This window comes from Vombatus ursinus, unplaced genomic scaffold, assembly GCF_900497805.2.
Source record: "Vombatus ursinus unplaced genomic scaffold, bare-nosed wombat genome assembly UNPS02014841.1, whole genome shotgun sequence".
In the NCBI taxonomy this organism is placed as follows: domain Eukaryota; kingdom Metazoa; phylum Chordata; class Mammalia; order Diprotodontia; family Vombatidae; genus Vombatus; species Vombatus ursinus.
In genome coordinates, this window is record NW_020954619.1 from 43,088,718 (window position 1) to 43,107,105 (window position 18,388).

The following is an 18,388-nucleotide window of genomic DNA, read 5'->3' on the forward strand; positions in this document are numbered from 1 at the left end:
AGGCACATATCCTTGTCATTAGATATAAAAGGCTTCTTTGAGGGGATTGCATTAGCTTGCCTGGTATTAGGACTTACAAGAAGAGAAAAAATGCAAATTCAGTGTTTCCATGATAATAGGTGTTTTCTGTATTTCCCAAGAATTGAATCTGCTGCTGGCTGTCTCTTTGGATTTTATTTTGTTGACAAGGTCTCAAACTGATTACTTCTTGGAAATCAGAAGAATAAATATAAATGAAGATAAAGTATAATGAATATATATGTATACATATATAAACACTATATATATGTATATATACATATATGATGAAAATGTTAGTTATTTTGGGACAATGAGAAGTTTCATCTACTGTTACTTTTTTTGGATGACAATAAATGTTGTCTAGGCTGTTTGTTGTATGAAGAGGGGGAGACAGAGAGGCATAGAATGAAGCCTTGATGAATTGTGGACCACCTATGTTAGAAACCAGTTTCACAAAGGTGAAATCAGTCTCAATTTTGAAGGGAAAGACCCATCACCTGCTCTAACAAGCTTGGGATTTTTTAGCCCCTAGCATAGCTCAGAGGGAGGGGCCTTCCTTCTGGATTTCAGCTCTAGACTCTGAGGAGCTGTGTGTCAAGGATTTATGATATGGAAAACACCTCATCAGGGACTAACTAACTCTTTCTCAGACTCATTTAAATCCTTATTACTAAGAGTTCAAAATGTAGTTGGAAAAGGTGAAAGGCCAATGCATTCTCTTTGATTTTTCTGATACGCTTTCAGAAGAAAATCAGATGGATATTAGCATTAGTTCATGGGTGATGCTTTTTAGGATGAACCAGGATTTCAAATAACATGAAATTCAGAACATGTTCTGAAAGCTGGTGTTTTGGTCTGGCTTTATTTCAATATTTCATTAGGGCATAATGAAAAGAGTGATGGATTTCTAATCTCAGTTTGTGGGTTTGAACACGAGTCCCCCTTCTTATTGCATGTGTGACTTTGAATTTCACTTCTCTGAGATTCAGTTTCCTCATCTACCAAATGAGAGGTTAAACTAGACATCTAAAAATTCTCTTCTATCTCTAAATCTATGATTCTATCCATCAGATATAGTAGAAGAAAATGTAGAGTTAGAGGGCCTTATTTCAAGTCCTATTTTTGACACTCTTTGTGACCTTGATCAGGAAGAGACTATTTAACTTCTCTGAACCTCAGTTTCTTCATCCATAGATGGAAAGAGTTAGACTACATGGCCCCAAAGGTACCTCCCTATACAATATTATAATCCCGCGAACTCTTTCATTTCCCTTTACCTCTGCTTATCACAATCCACTCATGTTCTCTCATCTTTTCCCATTCCCTTCTACAAATCCTACACAGAGGATCTACCTATTGTTCTGGAGACCCTCCATTGGTCCTTTCAATATTTGATGGGTAGAACATTTGGCTATCCATCAGTTATCACCTCACTTTTTTTTAAAACTTTTTATTCCAATAAATGAACCAGGGGCTCAAGGCTGCAAGCTGTCGCCATGCATCCATCAGGGTCTTCCTTAGCTAGGATATATGCTGGGTCTACCCCACCAGTGACCTGGTTTGAAGACAAACTGTCATTGGTGCCAGGTGGAAGACTCTTAGGATCAAGGGGAGACAGGTGCAGGAAGAGAAGGGGAATGAGAGGTAGCAAGACAGGTCCTTCTCAATCACCAGGGGCTCTTCAATGGGACCATACTGCTTCACCACATGGCTGTCTTTGTCAATAAGGAACTTGGTGAAGTTCCACTTCATTGCATTGCCCAAAATGCTCTTCCTTCTGGGTTGGACTTTCATCCATTTCCACAGGGGGTGGACATTGTTGCCATTGACACATATTTTGCTGTACATATCAAAATTGACATTGTAGCAGGCAGCGAATTCTCAGATTTCTACATCATTCCCTGGCTTCTGCCTCCCAAACTGGTTGTAGGGGAAAGCTAAAATCCATAAACAATGCTCAGCATATCTGGCATGCACGTCCACAAGCTGAGCTTAGTTTACATCTGTCTTACCTCATTGTGAGGCTACATTGGTGACAATGCAGACATAACCCCTGTACTTATACAGGGACACTATGTGACCATCAATGTCCTTAGCAGAAAAATTGTGCACTGACCTGTCACATCTCCAGTCATTGTGGGAAGCACACATACTACTGGAAAGGCCCGGGAACGCCAGGGCTGCACACAGCAGAGCTGGCTTCACCAGGCAGTAGAGGCAACTGAAACTTATTTCTCTCACCTCACTCTAGCTCCATGATCAGCTCCCAAAGTTTTAGAGTAACATATGCTCATGATAATATCTTTCATGCCACTTCCTTCATGCAAGTCATCATTGGTAATATTTGTAGCCTCTTTATATCTGCCACTCATCTTTACATTGCTCTTTGGATCACTCACAACTGTGGTTCTTCTTGTCATAGTATTCCACGATTTAAAGCAGTGTAGTGTCACTGGGAAAAAAATACTCAAATATATTATCTCATCCATGTAGATGTTCCCTTCTAGAGATCAAGATCTCAACCTTTCCACGATTATCTTATGTAACTCTTATATATACTCTCACTAAATCCAGTATACTGGTGGTCTTCCTTTTTCTTGACATTTTGAAGATGTCAGTGGAACACATAGGCTGTCCACTGTTTATCTCTCACTCTTACTACATGCCCAGCTCACATTTTTTTTTTATCATACACCTTTTTCTTTCAAATAAATTCTTTCCTAATGGCATCATTCATTCTCCTTCTTCTTTAGAGGTCTTTAGTTTTCATGGGCAGTCTACTCAAACTCATTAAACCTCTCTATGGTGTTCATTGTTAATTCTGCAAAACCTATAGTTTTTCATGACTTATAGTCAAAAAACAACCCTGGTAGAATATTGATATTAAATAGATGGGTCTTTGATTCAAGGAGAATTTTAGAATCACTAAAGAGAATTTTCAGTTTCTTTGAAGCAACTCGGCCCTCTCTCTTCTCATTTAAATCTAGGCATAACTATCCCATTATCCATTTGCATTGTCTGTCCAAGATAAATGTAGTGATATGTGGGCTCTATATGTTGTTCATCTAACTGCATATCATAATTTGAATAGGAATCCTTCATCCATTTGGTTTTTCTTCTATATATATATTACATATTATATATATATGTGTGTGTGTGTGTATGTATGTATACATATATATTATATATATATATATTTCTGTCTAATTCTTTTGAATGCTTACAGGTCTCTTCAAAGAGTCTCTTCAGTGATCTTGGTTTGATGCAACCACATGATATCATCTGAAACACCTCTTGGAGGACCACATTATACATAGCAAATGACTCTCTAGCTGGAATTCTATCATATTTTCATGGTTATATTGAGCAAATTTGATGTGCATATGTCTATTTGCCTTATGCCTTACCTGATATTAATGATTGAAGCATCCTTGAACAAGGTTCTCTCATGGAGGAAACTTGGTTGATCTTGTTTTATTGATAGAAAGCACCTTGCTGGAAGACAGCTTTTAAGGCAGCATTTTACTGAATGAAATACTTTAAAAATGATAATTAGTAAAAACAATGGAATCATTTATTATCTAGATCTTTAGTCAGTTTTATTATTTTAAAGATACAGTCTTCTGTGGATTATTGGCCACAAAAGTCTAATTATTCTTTACTAATCTCCTCATTGAGGATTTGTTATTGTTGTTCACTCATTTTCGACTCTTTCTGACCCCATTTGGGGTTTTCTTGGCAATGATATTGAAATGGTTTACCATTTCCTTCTCCAGCTCATTTTACAAATGAGGGAACTAAGGGTTAAGTGACTTGCCCAGGGTCACACAGCTAATAAGGGTCTGAGATCAGATTTGAACTTAGGAATATGAACTCTAGGCCTAGTGCTCTATCACCTGTGCAACCGAGCTGTCCTCATTGAGAATATTCTCTCTCTCTCTCTCTAAATATATATATATATATATAATATATATATTATTCTCATAAAATGTTAAATTAATGGGGGAAATACACATATAAATTAGTAGTAACTGGTGTGTTCCATGTTCCCCTTTTCATTACATTTGAAATTTCAGTATTAATAATGACTGAAATTTTTCCCCTACAACTTAGTACCTTCCCCTTCCCTTCAAATGCCTTATGAATTGATCCCTCAACACCTACATGATTTTGTCACCTTTCTCCAGTATGGATGTCCTCTATTTACACTTGGTTTATTCCTGCTGCTCCTTCTCCTACTTTGTTCTCTTTAGTGCCATTTCATTGGAACAATATGGGTATTTAAAAAAAAAAAAAGATGACCCTTCACAGCAGTGAGCAGCTTAGGCTCATTAAAAGTGTTGTACAGTTTTTCAAATGCAATCCAATCCAAGGTCCTTCTCCTAACTAATTCTGGGCCAGGCTATTTTTCTTTATATATGAAACATGTAAAAATCCTCCTCTGATAACTCCTTGTTGTATGGAAGCAAGTCCTGGTGGGTTACACCACCAAAAGATCCAAAAGCTATACCACCCAAGCTGCAACAGGTTTTCCCAATCTGCAAAGACTCCTCCTACAAGCCAAGAGACAAACTGTATCTGTTAAACAAGGAGTAACCTAGCCAGGTTTACAGAGGGTCAACAGCAGAAGATTGACCACAAGCTGAAGAATATCTCTGTCAACAGAAGCCACCAGATTCATCTCAAGTCACACATTTACTAGCTGTGTGATCTATGGCAAGTTATTTTATTGCTCTGGTCTTCAGTTCCCTCCTCCATAAAATGGTAATAATAATACCTCCCCTGTATTGATGGATAATAGAAAAACATTTGAGCTTTACCAATCTTAAAGATCTAAAGAAATGTATGTTATCTATTAGGCATTAGTTATTTTTTAATTGATTTTTAAAATATTTTTATATTATCATCATCTCTTAATATAACCTACTACTCTCCTTCATTTAGGGAGCATCTTTTTTTTCTTTAAACAAGAAATAAAAAATAAAAGGGTAAAACTAACAAAAATATCTGCTCAATGCAATAGTACATGCAATATTCACACCTACACCCCATCCCTAAAACATTTGTGAAGAAGGAAGGGAGGTTCAGCTATTAGTATTATTAAAAAGAATGCTATCTATATTGGTGGAGGTAGTACTCATACTAATGAAATCCCAGATCTTTGCAGCATTGAAGGAGGCATAAGAGCCTGGGACAGCATTGTCTGGTGGTAAGAGAATTGTCTGGAAGTCAGGAGATTTGGCTGTCTTGAGTAACTTGTGAGAGCTTAGGCAAATAATTCATCCTCTCTTAGCCTCAGTTTCTCTATCTGTCAAATGCAAGGAGGATACCCATGCTTCTGGGGTCATTCTGAGGCGCAGATATGGTGATAGATGTAAAAAGTCAGACATGCTGCACATACCTGGCATAATCAAAATCCAAGGAAGTGATGTTCACTTTGGCTTTTCCAAGGGAGAATAGGATTTCTATGGATAGCTTCTATGCTTACTCGCCTTCCTATTTAAAGAAGGATAATAATGTCACCATTATCGGTGATCTAGTCCATTACACCCAGGCTTAATGAGGATTTGATGTCTTGACCAGGAGCTTGAATAATATCCACCTGCCGTTTGATGGTGCCTGGCAAGGGAAGTTCACAAAGGGACGGGAACACAGCTCCCTATCTAATTTACTAAGACTTTGTGATTCAAGAACTTCCACAGGCTCTATAACCTTTTACAGAAGGATAAATGTTCTTTGGGACTGGGCAATGGGAGAAAAGTAAGCAGATCTCTATCAACATTTTCTCCTTCCCTGCCCTTTACCTTTTTTCCCCTCTTTTTTGCCTCCTTTCTTCTCTCCTTTTCTTCTTTAAAAAAAATACCAAAAACCAAAAACAAAAACAAAACCTCTCCTTGACTTTCTCTTGTTCTCAGCTACTTTCTCTTTCTTCTCTCATGTTTCTCTTTTCTCTTGCATCCTCTTTTCTCCCATGTTTTCCATTTTCCTTTCTCTTTCCTCATTTTCCTCTTCCATCTCTTTCTCTCTCCCTTCCTCTACAATCTTTCCTCCTGCTCTTTATTTATCTCCCTTTTTCTTTCTTTTTAAAAATTATCTATCTTCTTCCCTTGCCTCTTCTTCCCTACCTATCTGTGACTTGACCTTTTGGCTTCCATAAAACAGAAGAAACCTCACTATGGGAAGGGAGTGAGACACGGAACCATTAAGCAGTGCTGATGAGTCAGCACGGTCAAGTGGAAAGATTGCAGCTCCAGTTTCTCCCATCTGTAAAATGAGATTGATTTTCCTTGTTACCATTATCTTTGAAAGTGATGTGTGAGGATGAAGGCAATAATATCTGCCAAGTACCCTTTTCCCTTTGGGGTTGGAGGTGGGGGATGGGGAGATTGTCAGTAAAGACCACAACTCAGGGCTTGATGAACCTCATTGGGTAAGTCCCTCATAGCACAGTGGCTAGAACACTGGATTTGTAAGCATAGGACCTGGATTCAAATCCTAGGTGTTCTTACTGTGAAGTTGAGCAAATCATTTCTCTTCTCAGTACCTGTTTCCTCATAGGTAAAATGAGAGAGTTTGGCTATGTGATTTCTATGGTTTCCTCTAGAGTTAAATCTTCTAACTCCCAAACATTCTTCTGTTCTCTAGTCCAGAGTGGTACTAGCTTTTCTTTGGCAGTCTAGGGATACCTATTGATCCCTTCTCAGAATAATTATTTTAAATGCATAAAATAAAACACATGAGAATACAAAGCAAAATATATAAAAATGTCACTTCACAAAATATTTTTGGAAGTTCACAGACCCCAATCCATCCTACACAAGAATGCCTAGTAATCTTAAATAATGAACTGATGAGATAATATTACTTTCCTGCTTCAGTACCATCAGTGGCTTCTAGTCATTTTTCAGTCGTGTCCGACTTTTCATGAGGTTTTTCTTGGCAAAGATAATGGAGTCATTTGCCATTTCCTTCTGCAGATCATTTTATATATGAGGAAACTGAGGCAAACAGGGTTAGGTGACTTGCCCAGGGTCACACAGCTAGTGTCTGAGACCAAATTTGAACTTAGGAGGAAGTCTTCCTGAATCCAGGCCCTGCTCTCCATCCACAGCACCACCTGGCTGCAAAAAATAGATGAGGAAACAGGTAAACAGGGTTAAATGACATGCCCAGGGTCACATAATTAATAAGTGTCTGAGGCTGTATTTGAACTCAGGAAAAAGAAGTCTTCCTGACTCTAGGCCAGGCACTCTATCTACTGTGCCATCTAGCTGCCCATCTTTGTATAGTCTACCACATAAAATACAAACTCTTCAGCCTGGTATCTAAAGCCCTCTACAGCCTGCCTCAAACTTCCCTTTGCAAGACTTCTCACTCTACTCCACTCTAAGTACTCTATATTCTAGTCATACTGTCTTATCAATATTCACTGTTTTATCATTATATCCTTTTTTTTAACCTCTGTGCCTTTGTATACACATCTTCCCTACATCTGGATTGTCCTACCCTTCTGCTCGTAGCAGGCTGAAATTTTTGCTATCTTCCAATGCTCATTTCAAATATCACCTCCTCCAAGAAGCCATTCTTCATTTTCCCAAGTTAAAAACAATCTTTTTTTCCCTAGGAATTCCAAAAGCACCTTTTCTTTCTTCTCTTATATTTTCACAACATCTAATTTTATAGTTTTGTGTGTGTGTGTGCTATATACATTGCTAGATTAGAAAGTCCTTGAAGGGGAAAAAAAAATATTATTTACCTTTGTGTTTGCCTTAGTACGTGGCCCAGGGCATTATATAAAATAAGAACTTATTTAAGGTTTGTTAGGTTGAGTGAACATGACCTTCTTATCACCTTTGCCTCAGAGAGTCCTTTTGCTCAAGTCTTCACAAACTCTATGACCTCACTGAGAAAGATGGAGTATAACTAAGAAGCCCTTTGATGAATAGCCCATCTTCTAACTGGTAAACATTGATCAATAAAAATACCTCATGTTTGCATGGTACAATTTACAAAACATTTTCATGTTTACCATATCCTTTTATTTTCACAACAACTGAGTGTAGTAGAAAATTTTGTTTATTCAATAATCACTCATTAAGTGAAAAGCACCTTCCTAGATACTAAGGGAGAAACAAAGATAGTCAAGCTTTGGTGGTTACCCTCATGTAGCTTCCAAGAGACAGCATGTCATAGTGGATAGAGTACTGGACTTGAAATTAGGACGACCTGAGCTTGAATCTCACCTGAAATATTGGCTGTGTGACCCTAAGTAAGCCACTTAACCTCTCTCATCTCTAATATTCCCATTTATAAGAATGGAGATTACAATAGCACATCACTGAGAATAAAATGGGATAATATAAGTCAAGTATTTTGCAAATCTTACAGCACTATCTAAGTTAGAGCTTTTATTACTGATTATTGTCTATCATTTTACAGTTGAGAACGCTGAGGCTCAGAGAGTGACTTTCCTGAGATCAGGGTACTTTTAAAGTAGAAGAGCTAGTAATAGAACTCAGGTCTTCCCCTTCTTAGTTTGATGTGATATGAGCTCCTTCTGTCAAATAAATAAATAAAAATGTTTAAAAATTAAAAGTTAATTGAAATATCTCCCAACCTAACATCTCATGTGTCTGACTGAAAAAAAAAAATAAGTTATTAAGCTCCTGACCTTCCACAGATATCTTATTCTGACATCTCATTAAACTGTGAAAGTGACACGGGCTTCCCAAATGCTACTGTCAGAGAAGTACAAACTGGGACTATAGGTCCTAACAAGCTGGAAAGACTTTGAAACACGCTCTTGGCAATAGACATTATATCACTGGACTGAGGAAGGGCCCAGCTCAGTTTGAACAGACTGGCCACCAGGTTGGCTAAAGCATGAGGAAACTTCAGAGCACAGCAGCTCATGGAGACTGTCTATTAAGGGTATACCTGGGATCCTTGAAATATTAGACTATCGCCTGATGTTTAGGAATTTAGATATTTTTTACCCAGAACAGGTTATCTATAGGTTATCTAAGTTAGGATAGTATCAGAGCGAACAGTGAGGTCATTCCAGTTCACTGAGGGAAAAAAAATGCAGCCTGAATTTGTTAGCTTTACCACAGCTGAGCTTTGGCAGTATCTGGAAGGGAAGAAAGATGCAAACAATTTGGAAGCAACACACCTGGAGGAGGAATCCAGCTGTCCATACTTCAAGTCTCACCAGGAATTAAACATGTGAAACAAATATGATAATGGGACTTTCAACCTCAATACTGTAATCCTTTTCAACATAGGATCTCACTTTCCTTGAATACTCCCCGGTTCTTGTGGTTGTTAGCTCTTTTTTTCTGACTGAAATGCAAGTTTAGAGTAATTCATAGATGATTTTGTCCAAATGCCTCATAGATTCAGTGGTTATTTCCTCCAACTGAGGCCTAGAAAGGTTGTGACTGATCCAAGGACTCACAAGAGTGGAATTTGAACAAAATTCCTTGAATTCCTAAGTCCAACACTCTTTCCATTCTTCACTTACCTTAACAGGGGCTTGACAGCTATGGATATCACACTAAGGAACACCATGCAGTCAGAAAGAAAAAAAAAAAAACTAAGGGAAAGAGTACTTTGTAATGGACTTATTGAGTACTAATGTTTTATCATAAAATTGTTGGCATTTTGGTTAAATATATAATTTTAAGTGGCTTACTGCAATCGTAAGAGTTTACATGTTTTAATGATGTTTTAGAGTCGTTTTTCTATAGATATTTTGTTCATGAATTATTGTGTAACTCAATAAGTAAGTCATGAGCAAAGAACAGATGTACATCAGTTTCAGGAATAACAACACACATCTGTGGTTTGTTCTTTGTTCTCGAAGAGAACCATGACATCAGGGAGATGATGACATGACTTGCAATTGATTTTGATTTGAGTGAGGAAGGGCTGTGCAAAGTCACTAGTCTCACTTTCTACTCCAGAGCCATTTGGGGCCAGTGGCCAGATATGTATCAGAAAGACTGGAGGTGGCCCCAACTCACTAATGGGTAGAGAATTCTCCTTGGAGTCATAAATACCCAAGTTCAAAAACTAACTGCTGGATATGGTAGCGGAGGAATTGGATTCAAGTCCTAGCAATGACATTACCTACTTTGTGACCTTCGGAAAGTCACTTGACTGTACCTTTAAAATCAAGAGGTTGGACTAGATAACCTCAGAGGTCTCAGCCACCTCTTCATCTATAAGCCTATGGCTATGTGGCCTTAGGCAAGATATTTAACTTCTTAGTGTGGTAGACAGCTATCTGTGTTGTAGAACAGTTGTTGATCTGCCTTGGTAGAAGGAGTTTTCTCAGTTCAGGATCCTTATAGCAATGAAATCACATCTGATTAAAAAAAAAAGTTGACAACACACTTTCCCCACACCCCTACAAGAGACATAGGGAAGTAATATAACTGTTATTATCATCCCCATTTTTGCAGTGAGGAAACTGAAGACCTGAGAAGTGACTGATTTGTTCTAGGCAACAACAGAAGTATATGACAAGAAATGATGGAGTTTTTGAACCCAGGTCCCTAGACTCTACAATACCACATCCTCAGACCACAGACCACTCTGTTTCTTATCTCAAATTGCCACAAATCCTGTTATCAATCTTCAGGGTACACTTTTAAGGGGATGAACTACTGGTTGCCATTTGTGGTGGTCATTGCCCTTTTGTAGGTCATAACAGAATGCCCAGTAGGAGGAAAGTATATATGCAGTGAAAGTCATGACTTATGGTAAAACTCCCCAGAAGACAGAAGACAATGACATTGGAGCATCATGCTAATATGAAATGCCCTAAGTCAATAGGTGAACTTATCTTCCTGGATATTGAGACTCAATCATCATGCGGACCACTCTGCACACTGCACATACAATATTGTGGAAGGTGCTCCTCAATGAATACGGCAGAAAGTATATTATATGAAAATAAAGCCTGGAATTTCCTTTATAAAGCACAATAAAACTGGAGGTACAGTTGTTGCTAAAGTCTCTGGATATTGCTTGATAGCAGGGATGTGCTGAAGCCAGCTCTAACCCCCTTACAAGCCATTATTGAATTTTCAATTTTAGCATTTACAACTCAAGAATCAGCAGTCACTATAAATCAGGGCTTGATTTATTGTTTTGTTGATTGTCTAAGTGTTGATTGTCTTAAGTGCTAAAAATAATGCAGATTTATTTTAAAAGTGTATGTGCATACATTGTTCCTCCCAACTCCCAGTCTGGTTGTTAACTATTTGACAATTCTTGACATTGCTTGAATTCAGTAGTAGTGCAGTAGAAGTCCTGGGAAATGAAGTCATCACTGGACCACCAAAGTCCTACTAACTGTGGGCTAATAATAGTAATTGGCATTTATACAGCACTTTAAGGTTTTCAAAATGCTCTATGTCTGTTATCTCATTTGAGCCCTACCATACCCCTGCTTGATAGACATGTAAGAAAACCCCAACTTAAACAAATGAAAAACTCCAATTCCCAAAGCAGACCAATGAGGGTAGTTATTTTCATTGGGAAATGATTCTTCATTTTTTTCCCCAAAAGAATTCATATCATTATTTCTTTAAGCAGAAAATCCTTTAAAGATATGACTAGATTTACAAAATGCCATTGCACAAATGTACCATGGTGTAGTGGAAAGAATCCTGGTTTTGGAATGAGTACCTGAGTTTGAAACCAAACTCAGCAACTTATTTACCCGAATGACTCTGAGTAAGACATTGAAACTATTTAGACCTCAAGTCCCTGATCTAGAAAATTATATGGTTGGATTAGATGGTTCCTTTCTGTGATTCCTTTGAGCAGGAGGACCAGTCAGCAGGCTATTGCAGTAGTCCAGGCATAAGGTGATGAGTGTTTTCACCAAGGTGTTGGCAGTTTTGAGAGGAGAGAAGGGAGCATGAGAGATGTTAGGAAGATACAATCGACAAGACAGAATAATCAGAAGACACCACAGTGGGCTCCCAGACCCTCCATTTATTTGCCTACTGCCTTCCCTTCCATACTCAAAGCACCAGAATTCTTTTCAACTAACACAATGCCTGAGGCAACTTCCTGCTACCCCCCTCAATCCCCTCCCCAGAATCCCAATCACAAGATTCCCTTTCCAGCTTCTCCCTTCAGCCAAATAGGGAGGGGTGTTAGGGAGGGGAGATGAGGAACACTTTCAGCACAAGAAGCAACACCTGCTTCTGTCTCCTTTTCTGAGCCCCACAGCTTTCTAGCACCTGACACATGCACAGAGACAAATCTGAAGCCCTTGACGGTTTTGTTTGCAAAGGCAAACTGTGAATTTATTTTGGTTAAAGACTAGGCATAGCTGATCATTCCATTCCACGTTATTTTGATAGGGAAGTTTGTTGTTGATAAGTTCCTTGAGGAAAGAAGCTGGGCTTTTTGCTCCTTTTGTATTCCTGACGTGGACTAGTCCCCAGCAGCAGATGGTCAATAAATGCTTGTTGAATACATGAATGAGAGAACACATTTCGGGCAGTTCCTACAGCCTTCCATTTACTTAGTAAAGCAGTTGCCCACAGATGACAGGAATCCTGTTCTCATTCAAAACTGGGTGGTACATTCTAGTTGTCATGTGGGAGAATTCTGGCTTACTGTTTGATTAGCACATCCCCAGTTGCTTGAATGAAGCAGGTTAGGGTGAGTAATATTCTCCTGAAACATTTTCCTTTCTGCAACTGCTTAGAGCAAAGAAGAAGGACTCTATCCTGCTTCCTGTATGATTAGTGGCAGCTCAACTGTTTATAGACTGTGAAGTAGATAATGCAAGCTTTTTTTTTTTTTAAATTCCTGAAGTCCTTTTCTGGGTTTGAGGAGTGAGAAATGTATAACTGCAAAGTTTAGAATTAGGAGACCTGGGTCCTGGGGCTGCTGGGCCCAAAAGAGTGGACAGAAAGAACTCTCTGGAATGACTGCCAGCCCCCCACCCCCCACCCAATGAGAAATCCAAGAGCAGGGTCCTTTCCTTTAGTTAGAGTTGCCCTAGAACAGTTGACTTTGATTTTAGAAGATAGGTTCATGGGCCACCCCAGGTTTGGAGGTCTTAATTTTTGATCCTTGATTTTGAAGGGAGTTTCCCAAAAGCAACTGATATCTGGATGTGATGGATCCAGGAATGTCTTCCAAAACCTAGAGATGGGCATGGATCCTTAATATTCTATGGTCTATTGCATGAGTGGATAAATTAATTGCTTTTTGTAATTAAATTAAAAAAATCATCTCCTCTTCTGTAGACTCACTGAATGTATTTTCAAGACAACTCCAGTAGTGGAAATGATGATTGGACTGTTCTGATATGGTATTGATTTCTCCCACAAGATCTCATATTTTGAAAGATTTCATTCCACATAGCTTGGAGATTAGTAGTATTTTAATATGGTAATGAAAGGCAGTGTGGTATAGTGGATAAAGAGCTTGCCTGATAAGCCAAGAAGATATGAATTCAAATCCTGCTGTGGAAGTCACTTAACCTCGAACTGTTTTAAATAACTCTCTAAGATAATAGATTAATGAAAAGGTACTGATTTGCATTGGCTATGGAAGTTCCTCACCAAGATTTGCTATTCAAGTGAAATGTTCCCTATGGGAACATCTTAAATTCATAGGGATCAGTGTTAGTTGTGGGCAGTAATTTTGCCTATGAGAATGCTCTGGTTCCAACACATTCATTGACTAAATTCTCATTTATATTTTGAGATCTGTACTTATAGTATGGGAATTAGTTATCTATTGGTTTCTAAAAGGTAAAGAATTTCTGATATATAATTCTAACTGCCAGATTTTGTCTTGAGAGGCATTCCGTGACTATTACATCTTTGGAATGATGTGTTGTATATGTGCTTTACTATTTCTTTGCACAATATTTATAGATTGGTAAGTCTAAGCTCCTTAAAAATAAAGCATCAGTGATGGTTAGTGGCAATAATCTGATTCTGGATCAGGTTACTGTCATAAACCTCTCTGTTTCCATAAACAAATGTACATGAGTCATTTGTTTGATGCTGCTTTGTTCACATGTTGTTGGTTGAATTCAAGATGATCTCACTCATGGAATACCATTGTAATTGCCTTTCTTAGATCTTAGAAATTTTATCACTTTCAGTTATAATCAATAAATCCAGTGGCATGTACCTATTATTTCTGGGTTGAGTGATATCTGTTTGCTCAAAAATATCCCTGTTGCTTTTTTTAGCCTGTTTATCATATGATTTAAAAATGTTTAACAATCTTCTTCATTTTTTTTTTTTTTTGGTGAGGCAGGATTTATCTCTCTATGCCTCCTTACAGTGATGGCCTGTGTGTATCATTAGAGGGGATATTTTTTTTCAAATCTATTATTACATAAATCCATTTTATAGTTCCAAAATGGTGTATATTAAGGCAAGTATTATATAGGTGTTAATTGACTTGACAATGTTACTCCCATTGAACCTTCATTTCAGGATGCCAGTATGTTTTTTAATGCATCCATCCATAGACTTTTCTTTTAGACTCAATGAGTCTTGCCTGGAGGAGACCAAACTATTACTAAAAATCATCTTCTTCCATTGGTTCAATTTGAGCTCTGGATAGAAAATTGAAGCCTTTAATTACTATATTTCATTGGTATATATACAAAATTTATACTTATCAAGCCTAAATTCTATTTTAATATCAAACTACATAGCTTAATGTGATATATTAACATCAGGTGATTAATAAAGATGTTTACATCCAATATCCTCTTTAATTTGGAAGTCATAATTTATTCTCTTTAAGAGAGCAAGTCGGCAGCACACATGTCTCTTTTTGGGTGGTTCCGCTTGCCAAAATGAAATTCAATCCATTCATGACCTCGGACCAAAGCATGAACCTCAAGGGACACTTCAATGCACCCTCGCATATCCAGTGCAAGATTATGTCATCCTGCTCTCCAAGGAGCTGAGGCAAAAATATAATGTCTGCTCAATGCCCATCCAGAAGGATGATGAGATCCAGGTGGTTCGTGGACACTACAAAGGTCAGCAAATTGGCAAGGTAGTCCATGTTTACAGAAAGAAATATGTCCTCTACTTTGAGCATGTGAAGCATGAAAAAGCTAATGGCACAACTGTCCATGTGGGCATTCACCCTAGAAAGGTAGTTATCACCAGACTAAAACTGGATAAAAATCGCAAAAAAAATTCTTGAGCGTAAAGCCAAATCCCGACAAGATGGAAAGGAGAAGGGCAAATATAAAGAAGAAACCATTGAAAAGGTGCAAGAATAAAATGGTCTATTCTACAGTTGTAATTAAAAATTAAAATAAAAAAAGAGATAGCCTATCATCATCATCATCATCATTATCACTATCATTACTGAAAATAATTATCGTTTTAGTCAGTGGAGTTTGGATAGAAATGGGTGTGAGACAAGTTGCTATCGTGCTACTATTCTTCTATATTTAATGTTCTGTGGACTATTTCTCAGGTAGATAATGAATCCCATGAAGTGGTTGCATATATACAAATTTCCAGTTTGAAGTTATAGTTATATAAAATATGGTAAGTGGGACCAACACAATGGAAATATGCAAAGCAAATTCAAGTAACAGGGCCATTTTGATTCAATATTCATAATAGTGCTTATCTGTATTCAAAGAAAAGATTTAGAATGTAAGCACGTGCTATGGGCTCACTGAAAGCTGACTTGGAACAACTCTAACAGCAGATAGAACAGCAAGGACATATACTTTATCCTGTTCCTACGTGATTTTGATCTCTTCTATTAGGTCTCTATATTTTAAAAGCTTTTCAGTTCATGAAGTTTAGATATTATGAGTATTTGATATAGCAACATCTATTAAAAATCTGATAATTCTCTAGTTCCTGTAAAGTTTATGAGTTGAGTTCTCAGGATTATTTTGATATCCTCATTTTGAATATGGAGATTTTTCATGTTAGTTTATTTCATTTAATGTGTGTATTTTTATTTGAAATGGTCTTAAATCAGTCTTCAGTTAAAGTTCCTCCCCTTCTTCGAGCATTGGCACCAATCTCTTTGAAGTCCCAGGAGACTATAAAAAGTCTTTATTCATATCTATGTTGGGGGGGCTGGGGTTGGGAGGGAAAAAAAGGGATCTGACAATTAAAAAAAGGCAAGAAGTATTAAATTGGAAGATTTAAAAAGCTTTTTTTTTGCCTTTTCAAGTATTATATAATTTAAATGTAAACTGCCTACCTCACTCTATCTCCCTTGTCTATATTTATGTAATTAGCTGCTTAGGTATACCAAGGTGACCTTCTTAGAGGCAGGTAATTCCTTGTAACAATGGATTATGTGATAAGTCAAATGATTATTATTTTTTAATGAACAAAGTCCTGAAGACATACCTTAGAACTTGGGGTTGCTTGCCTTTAACATATTTTAAACTGTATATCACCTTTGTTGTTACAGTATTTAAATCTTGAGGCAATCATACACATTTGCAAAAAAAAAAAATGTCATACCAACCCCTTCTTTTCTTTGGGTCAGTCAGTAGAACAAGAAAGATTTATTTGCTTTGTCTTTGCTATAGTGTTGCTATAAATAATGTAGTGTAAATAGGGAAATTATTTTTATCAATGTCTTCCTTGTGGTATAGACCTAGCAATGGAATTTCTGGGCCAAAGGGTAGGGTGTGGGCATTTCAGTCAATTTATTTGGATAATTCCAAATTGCTTTCCAAAATGGTTTTATTGATTCATAGCTGCACTGACAATACACTAATGTGCCTATCTTCCTGCAACTTCTCCAACATTAATGATTCCCATATTTTGTCATCTTTTGCAATTCATAGGGTGTAAGGTAAAACGGTGGAGTTTTTTTAGGAGACAGTTAGGTGGATCAGTGGATAGACTGTTGGGCCAGGAGTCAGGAAGACCTGAGTCCAAATTTGGCCTGAGATACTTAGTAGTTGTGCAACCCTGGTCAAGTCATTTATCTTCTGTTTGTTTGCATTAATCCACCGCAGAAAGAAATGGCAAACCATCCAGTATCATTTGCCTAAAAAAATAAATAAATAAATAAAATAAAATCCCCAACCCAACAAAACAAACAAACAAACAAACAACAAAATAAAAACAAGGACATTATTGATGCTCTATGGTCCATGGGGTCACGAAGAGTTGAACACGTGAACAATGACAAAAGTAAAACCTCAGGGTTGTTTTGATTTGTATTTCTCTTATTATCAGTGATTTGGAACATTCTTTCAATTGGTTGTTATAGATTGTTCTTTTGAGAACTCTTTGTTACTATGTGACTACTTATATATTGAGGTATGTCTTTTAGTTTTATACATGCATATATGTATATATGCATATGTATATATACATATATTAATTATTTGTATAATTTGGATAACCAAAAAGTGATATTATTTTTTTTTCCTATTCAACCACTTCTTATCTTAAATGCATTAACTTGCCTTTGCAGAGACTTTTCAGTTCCATGGAATCAAAGTTATATTTCATTTTTTTGTAATTGTTTCTATCCCTTGTTTGCTTAAGAATATATCACCCATCCACAACTATGAGAGGTTCACAGTCTGCTTTTCTTCTATTTTTTTTTTTGTTTCATGATCTTTAACATTAAGATCATAGATCCATTGAAAATATATTGTGGAATGTGGTAGAAGGTGTTGGTGTAAACCAAAATTCTTCCAGACTGCTTTCCAGTTTTTCTAGCACTTTTTAATTGTGGTACACGAATGTAACAGAATATTACTAAGCTGTAAGAAACTGCAAATGTGATGAACAGAGAGATGCATGGAGTGATCTCCAGGAGCTAAAGCAGAGTGAAGTAAGCATAGGCAAGAAAACAGTATACACAATGACCGTAACAATGTAAATGGACAAATAAGTACAAAAAATCAAAAGTATATTTTGCAAAATTATAAAAAATTAGCATGGCACAAAGAAGAGATAAGAAAAGACACTCCCACTCTACTGCTATGTAGAGGTAGAATATCCATAAATGTTTTACATTGCATATGTTTTCAAACTTTTTTTGGATAAATTACCAATCATGCTATATGTTTTCTCTTCTGTTTCTTTTTTGTTTGTTTTTCAAAATAGGATCTGTTATATGGAATGATTTTTTGTGGTGAGGGGAGGCAGGGAGAGGGATACTGGAAGAAAAGATGGTGATATAAAAAACAAAAGATGTTAATAAAAATGGTAGGCACTGTGGTAAGTACTGGAGAGAATACTTGTGAACTACTTGAGAAATGAATTGAAAAACTTATGCATATTATATATGTGTGTGTGTGTGTGTGTGTGTGTGTGTGTGTGTGTGTATGCGTAGATAGATATAGATGGAG

At 37.1% G+C, this 18,388-nt stretch overlaps 2 pseudogenes; one reads left to right on the forward strand and one right to left on the reverse strand.

The window, feature by feature from the left end:
• Positions 1–1,560: 1,560 nt before the first annotated feature.
• Positions 1,561–2,247, reverse strand: LOC114026649 (annotated as a pseudogene).
• Positions 2,248–14,878: 12,631 nt separating this feature from the next.
• Positions 14,879–15,316, forward strand: LOC114026718 (annotated as a pseudogene).
• The last annotated feature ends 3,072 nt before the right edge of the window (positions 15,317–18,388 follow it).